The following is an 8,493-nucleotide window of genomic DNA, read 5'->3' on the forward strand; positions in this document are numbered from 1 at the left end:
TATATATGTAATTATATATATATATATATATATATATATATATATATATATATATATATATATATATATATATATATATATATATATATATATATATATATATATATATATATATATATATATATATATATATATAAATTATATATATGTATGAATACAGTTGAAGTCAGAATTATTAGCCCACATTTATTTTTTCCTCAATTTCTGTTAAACGGAGAGCAGATTTCTTCAACATTTCTAATCATAATAGTTTTAATAACTCATCTCTAATAACTGATTTATTTTATCTTTGTCATCATGACAGTAAATAATATTAGACTAGATATTCTTCAAGACACTTCTATACAGCTTAAAGTGACATTTAAAGGCTTCACTAGGGTAATTAGGTTAACTAGGCAGGTTAGGATAATTAGGCAAGTATTGTATAACAAACAGTGGTTTGTTCTGTAGACTATCGAAAAAATGCTTAAAGGGGCTAATAATATTGACCTTAAAATGGTGTTTAAAAAATTAAAAACTGCTTTTATTCTAGCCGAAATAAAACAAATAAGACTTTCTCCAGAAGAAGAAATATTATGTCATACTGTGAACATTTCCTGAATCTGCTCAACATCATTTGGAAAAAAAAAATTAAAAAGAAAAATAATATCCAAAGGGAGTTAATAAATCTGACTTCAACTGTATATATATATATATATATATATATATATATATATATATATATATATATATATAGTAATTAATGTCAACTAAATTATAGCATGTCACCCTAAAGGCGTGATTTACCGAATCATTCAATTGGCTCATTCAAAAGGGCTGATTCATTTCAAAACCATTTTGTTTTATTTCTCAGTAAACCAGATTTTATACTAGTTATGTATAAAGACTTGTGTTTTTAAATGAATCAATCATTCTGAATGAATTTATGGAATGAATTACTCACTGAATCTCCCATTAACCCTTTATCAGGCAATGGATAATTCATGCACAGTGTTGCTCTGAGATGCCCCAATTAGAATTTTTTTATTTTATTATTAATCAAAAAATTGTCTGTGCAGATGGCCTAGTGGTTGGTGCGTCGACGCATAGCACCGAGGTGTTCGCGGTCACCAGAGTTCGATTCCCGTCTCGAGGTCCTTTGCTGATCCTTCTCCTCTCTGCTCCCCACACTGTCCTGTCTCTCTGTGTCTCCGCTGTGCTGTCAATAAAGCTGAAAACCCCTAAAAAATAATTATTTAAAAAAAAATGTAATTAAATTGAACTAAAATCTCTATTTTATTGTACTTGATTAATATTATATGCCCCTACTTCTAAAGCATTTATTCAGCATATCTGCATTAAAATCAAGATGTTTTAATTCATATTTTTAATAGACATTATCTGTATTTTTTATAACTATTTGTTTTCTGGGGTTTTCACCCTTAATTGATTGGACAGTAATGAGAGTATTGACAGGAAAGTGTGGGAGCAGAGAGGGGAAGGATCGGCATAGGACCATGAGGCAGGAATCGAACTCGGGTCACTGTGAGCACCGGAGTGCAGCGACGCACTAACCACTACTCCACTGGCACCAACACATCATCAGTACTTTAAACCAGAGTTATTAAAGCATTAGTGTTAACTAGTGGCACTTTATTATAAACATTACTTGAAAGTGTGACGCTTTACAACAAGATTTCATTCATTCAAAAATAAACACACTTTTTTATTAGTAAGTTAACACTAAGATTAGCTTTTTGACTACATTTATTAATCAATATACTTTAACATTAGTTATACTGAGAATTTTTTATTAACAATTGTTATGACGACTATATTTCTCACTGTTATTTCACGCGTCTGAACGCAGAAACTATTGTTAACAGATGAGACTTGCTGTTTAATGTCACCAGTATTCATCAAAAGACTTTCAGCCAATGACAAAAGAGTGCCCACTGAGTGCCACGCCCACCACCATTCCTGTCCAATCACAGAGATGATCCTTATCGGCTGATGCTGAAGTTGAGTGACAGCAATAATGTGATTGAGAGTGTGTTTTGTGTTTCTCATTGGTGCTCCACTGTCATGTGATCAAGGGTGTTTCCCTTTAAGCTCCGCCCACTGAACAGGGCGCTGCGGTGCCAAAATAAAACCAAAACACTGAATAATCTACATTCTGTTCTGTCACACTTTACAATAAAGATGGATTTGTTAACATGAAACAATGGATAATATATAAACACACACACACTACCTGACTTGTCTTCTTGTGGTGGATCAATAACTTGTCTTCTAGTTGATGATTTGGAAGTGTTGAAGGTGGATTTCTCTGCTGAATCATCTGCTGATCTGCATTAATCATCACCAATACTGCAGAAGACCTACTGGAACCAGCATGGACCAAGATTCTCACAGAAATCAGTCAAGTTTGGTGAAGGAGACATCATGGTTTGGGGTCTACATTCAGTATGGGGGCGTGCGAGAGATCTGCAGAGTGGATGATCAACATCAACAGCCTGAGGGATCAAGACATTTGTGCTGCCCATTACATTACAAACCACAGGAAAGGGTCAATTCTCCAGCAGGATAGCGCTCCTCATACTTCAGCCTCCACATCAAAGCTCCTGAAAGCAGAGAGTGCTCCAGGATTGGCCAGCCCAGTCACCAGACATGAACATTATTGAGCTGATGAAGGAGGAGGAGTTGAAAATAAACACAAAGACTCTTGATGAGCTCTGGGAGTCCTGCTGAACGCTTTCTTCTTCATTCCAGATGACTTTATTAATCAGTGATTTGAGTCATGTCAGAGATGTATGGATGCAGTCCTCCAAGCTCATGATGGAGTCAGACACAATATTCATTCTGTCTCCACTGCAGCAGGACTTTATATTCTATACTGGACATTATTTCTGTTCAGTGATGAGACTTTAGTCTGAGCAGAGTCAGACCGCACTGTCCTCATCAAATCAGTCAACATCAAGACATGATCAGATTTTATTGAGCTCAAATCAGCAAAATCTAGAGGCCTTTACCTTTCATATGAGACACTTCTGACACCAGATCATCAACTTTATTATCTGCTGCTCTTAATACCTGGATAGGCGATACTGTCAGGTTGTGTGTGTGTATATATATATATATATATATATATATATATATATATATATATATATATATATATATATATATATATATATATATATATATATATATATCAACAATACATCTACAGTTGTTATTCAATGTCAATGTTAACTAACATGGACAAGCAGTAAATAATATACTAAATTATTCACCCTCCTGTAAAAATTTTATTTGAGTGCTGTTTTAAAAACAGTGTTTTGTTTTCTTCAATTTTAACAACAGTTTCAATACAATAATTCTAATAATTCTGCCTTTTATCACCTATTAACACTGACAAAAATGTTTTTCACTATAAAAACATCAACAGTGCATTTATTTACACTGAAACGCAATAATTAGTGAAGTTTATACAGATGAAGTCAGAATTATTCGCCCCCTGTTTATTTTTTCCCCCAATTTCTGTTTAACAGAGAGCAGATTTCTTCAGCACATTTCTAATCATAATAGTTTAATAACTCATCTCTAATCACTGATATATTTTCTCTTTGTCATGATGACAGTAAATAATATTAGACTAGATATTCTTCAAGACACTTCTATACAGCTTAAAGTGACATTTAAAGACTTCACTAGGGTAATAAGGTTATTTAGGCAGATATTTTAGGCTAGTAATTTTGTCCTTAAAATGGTGTTTAAAAAATTAAAAACTGCTTTTATTCTAGCCGAAATAAAACAAATAAGACTTTCTCCAGATGAACAAATTTTATCACACATACTGTGAACATTACCTGAATCTGTTCAACATCATTTAGGAAATATTTAAAAAAAGAAGAAAAGAATTTGAAGGGGGCAAATAATCCTGACTTCAACTGTATATGTTACAAACCTTTTTTTGGGTGTTTTGCTAGATCGGATGTGAATGCAGCCGGAAGTTAACAAGAATTATTTATGAAATTTCCAATTTACTGTGTTTTATAAACGTCTACGCCCACCCCAACTCTAAACCCAACCGTCACAGCAAGGTAAAAACAGTAGTTGTACAGAGTATAATTTATGTTATCTATTAAATTACCCAATACATTGTATTTTTTAACATCTACCCTTCAGCCCAACTGTCACAGTAATGTATAAATAAATAATTATTGTTATACAGTGCCATAATAAAATAATATAATATAAAATAATATTAATATTAATAATATTAATAAAATAAGACAGCGTATACGATCTAGACCAGTGGTTCTCTAACTTTTTTCACCAAGTACCACCTCAGAAAAAAATTGTCTCTCCAAGTACCGCCACAATGAGCAGTATTGAAATACAGCAGCAAATCGGGCCTGATTAAGCAGCTACAGCTCTGCACAGTTCAAAAACCTGGCAGATTATTTCTTATTATTATGAATATTATTTTTGTCAGCCCCTTTAAACATTATAAATAGTTTGAACATTAACACTGTACCCTGCTTACAGGTAAAAAGAAATGAACGGCACCGTTTAAATTAAAATGTGCTTTTAAACGTTAATTAAAAATTACGGCGGTTCTTAAAAAGTAAAAGAAAACTGCTGTGCTTAAGTGCAAAGTACCATCAAAAAGCATCCTATTCATCAAAACCTGTTTCTTGGACTTCATAAATATAGGCTATATGTCATCATATTTATATATATATATATAAACTCTTTTTGAGAAATTTTGAACTATATGATGCATGTACAGTTCAAGTCAGGATTATTAGCCCCCCCCTGTTTATTTCATTTCCAATTTCTGTTTAACGGAGAGCAGAGAGTTTTCAACACATTTCTAAACATAATAGTGTTAATAACTCATCTCTAATAACGGATTTATTTTATCTTAGGGTAACTAGGCAGGTTAGGGTAATTAGGCAAGTTATTGTATAATGATGGTTTGTTCTGTAGACTATCAAAAAAAATAGCATAAAGGGGCTAATAATATTGACCTTAAAATAAAAATAAATTAAAAAAAAATAAAAATTAAAAACTGCTTTTATTCTAGCCGAAATCACACAAATAAGACTTTCTCCAGAAGAAAAAATATTATCAGACACACTGTGAACATTTCCTGAATCTGTTCAACATCATTTGGGAAATATTTAAAAAAATAAAAACTCAAAGTGGGCGAATAATTCTGACTTCAACTGTACATACAGTATGACTTATTTCTATATCTTTGAAATCTAAACATTAACTTGTATTTCAGATATATGAATTGGATTTACATATTCAAATTAGAAATTCGATCTGCTTACTGCAGGTTAAAGCAGGCGTTCAGTGTCAGAAACGCAAGGGATTAAACTATACCTGGGATATAAAAATACAGGATACGCCCAACATCCGTTACAAATATTTGGAGGAAATTAGCTTCAAATGGTAGAATACATAACAAACACTAGAACATTAAAAATAAAAGATTTAGCCTATTAAAATCAACCTGATCGCAACGGTGTTATACAAAGGGTTAAAAGTGTATTCATTCATTCATTCATTCATTCATTCATTCATTTTCTTGTCGGCTTAGTCCCGTTATTAATCCGGGGTCGCCACAGCGGAATGAACCGCCAACTTATCCAGCAAGTTTTTACCCAGTGGATGCCCTTCCAGCTGCAACCCATCTCTGGGAAACACACATTCACACACACACACACACACACACACACACACACACACACACACACACACACTACGGACAATTTAGCCTACCCAATTGACCTGTACTGCATCTCTTTGGACTGTGGGGGAAACCGGAGCACCCGGAGGAAACCCACGCGAAGGCAGGGAGAACATGCAAACTCCACACAGAAACGCCAACTGAGCCGAGGATCGAACCAGCTACCTTCTTGCTGTGAGGTGACAGCACTACCTACTGCGCCACTGCCTCGCCCCGTGTGTTCATTTTTTAACTTTAATTATTAAGCGATTCCCCTAAGTACCACTAAAAGGAAGCCTGCACACCACTAGTGGTACACGTACCACAGTTTGAGAACCACTGATCTAGACTTTACCTATTTTTTGTGACCCTAGAGCAGGGGCCCAAACGTGGTCCTAAAGGGCTGGAGTCCTGCATAGTTTAGCTCCAACTTCCTTCAACACACCTGCCTGGAAGTTTTTAAGTATAGACTATTTTGAGGGATGTAAACAAAAAACATTGGTCCCAACGTATTCCCTGTTTTACATTTTTAATTTCTAGAGCTTCCGAGAATCCAACAAGAGCCTCATATTGATAGTGTTATGATTGCTGTTTTAACATGAAGATATGATTGAATTGCCTCTCGTTACAGTTCTGAAAGAGTTTGATACCAAGCAGGAAACATTCCAGCCTGATCTCACGAGGAAACGTAAGTATTTTACGTTTTGTCAGTTTAGTGGCTAATTCATACGAATTCGTATAATTTTAAAAAGGAGGCGTCGCACCCAACAACAACCCTAACCCCAACCGCCATTGGGTGATGAGCAAATCGTACTAAATTGTACAAATTAGATCGTACGGATTCATAAGAACTGGCCACTAAATCAAAAAGTTACGAATTGCGGTGAGATTGCGTTGAAGGTTTATGGGCCAATCTCATGACCACATTGAAATGGTCTACCTAAAAAGAGCTTGATTAGCTGCTTCAGGTGTGTTTAACTGGGGTTGGAACTAAAATATGCAGGACACCGGCCCTCCAGGATTGAGTTTGGGCACTAGAGCATAAAAAAAAGTATTTCATGAGTTAAAATGATTGATTTTTGTCAGAAATTATTAGGATATTACATTTACATTTAGTCATTTAGCAGACGCTTTTATCCAAAGCGACTTACAAATGAGGACAAGGAAGCAATTTACACAACTAAAGCAGGTCGCACACCAGAAGCGGCGCTCGGCGGCGCACCGCGCAGCGCCATGTATTTTAGAATTCTAAACATAGGTTTCTATCAGGATACACACACCGGCGCCGCAAGTCGGTGGCTGTCGGCGGCGACGGCTCAGGACGCAGTTCATTTTTCAGCCGCGCCACAGAGCGCCATGTGATTAGTTTCATGTTAAATATCATTCGAATGTGCGCGTCTGGTGTGTGATACTTTAAACTGTCATGTTTGCGCCGTGTCGCGGCGCCGAGCGGCGCTTCTGGTCTGCGACCTGCTTAAGAGCAACAATGAATAAGTGCTATAGGCAAGTTTCAGGTATGTAAAGTCTAAGAAGGGAAGTATTAGTAGTATTAGTGTTTTTTTTTTTGGGTACAGTTAGTGTGATATTCAGAGAGGCAATTGCAGATTAGGAAGTGTAGTGGAGACTAAATAGTTGAGTTTTTAGTGGTTTCTTGAAGACAGCGAGTGACTCTGCTGTTCTGATGCAGTTAGGGAGTTCATTCCACCAACTGGGCAGATTGAATGCGAGAGTTCGGGAAAGTGATTTCTTCCCTCTTTGGGATGGAACCACGAGGCGACGTTCATTCACAGAACGCAAGTTTCTGGAGGACACATACATCTGCAGAAGTGAGAGCAGATAAGGAGCAGCAAAGCCAGAAGTCGCTTTGTAAGCAAACATCAGAGCTTTGAATTTGATGCGAGCAGCAACTGGCAGCCAGTGCAAACGGATGAGCAGCGGAGTGACATGTGCTCTTTTAGGTTTATTGAAGACCACTCGTGCTGCTGCGTTCTGGAGCAGTTGAAGAGGCTTGATAGAGTTAGCTGGAAGCCCGGCTAGTAGAGAGTTGCAGTAATCCAGTCTGGAGAGAACAAGAGCTTGAACAAGGAGTTGAGCTGCATGTTCAGATAGGAAGGGTCGGATCTTTCTGATGTTATAGAGTGCGAATCTGCAAGATCGAGCAGTTCTAGAAATGTGGTCAGAGAAGTTTAGTTGGTCATCAATCGTTACTCCAAGGCTTTTCACCATTTTGGATGCAGTAATGGTTGCCCCGTCCATCTGGATTGAAAAGTTATGGTGTAGAGTCGAGTTGGCAGAAACTACAAGCATTTCCGTTTTCGTGAGGTTAAGCTGAAGATGATGATCTGTCATCCAGTGTGAAATATCCAACAGGCAGGCTGAGATGCGAGCTGGAACCGAGGGATCATCAGGATAAAAAGAGAGCAAAGCAAAGATCATGTTTCATAAAGATGTTTTGTGCATTTACTACCGTAAATATATAAAAAATCACTTCTTTATTAGTAATATGCACTGCTGAGAGCAAAAAGGCGATTTTCTCAATATTTTGATCTTCATGACTGGTTTTGTGCTCCAGGGTCACTTGTAAACATGAGCATTGAAGTGTTTATTTATATATATTTATATAAAAATAGCCAACTGACCCAGCTGAGACTCAAACCAGCGACCTTCTTGCTGTGAGGCACCCTATAACTATTCATTTTTAATATAAACACACTGAGGTCAGCTTTGTTGATATTAGTTTACAGTGCATTAACTAGTGTGACTCATTC

General features: G+C 36.2%; 1 protein-coding gene and 1 long non-coding RNA gene across 2 annotated transcripts in view; one reads left to right on the forward strand and one right to left on the reverse strand.

The window, feature by feature from the left end:
• pycr3 (pyrroline-5-carboxylate reductase 3) overlaps positions 1–8,493 on the forward strand; it is a 547,472-nt gene that overhangs the window by 289,738 nt on the left and 249,241 nt on the right. The gene's annotated exons all lie outside the window — the stretch shown is intronic.
• Positions 3,271–5,024, reverse strand: LOC141379478 (uncharacterized). Its single transcript, XR_012396235.1, has 2 exons — positions 3,934–5,024; positions 3,271–3,384 (listed from the first exon to the last, which is right to left on the reverse strand). It is a non-coding gene; the product is annotated as an uncharacterized lncRNA (long non-coding RNA).

Source organism: Danio rerio, chromosome 20 (genome assembly GCF_049306965.1).
Source record: "Danio rerio strain Tuebingen ecotype United States chromosome 20, GRCz12tu, whole genome shotgun sequence".
Taxonomy (NCBI): domain Eukaryota; kingdom Metazoa; phylum Chordata; class Actinopteri; order Cypriniformes; family Danionidae; genus Danio; species Danio rerio.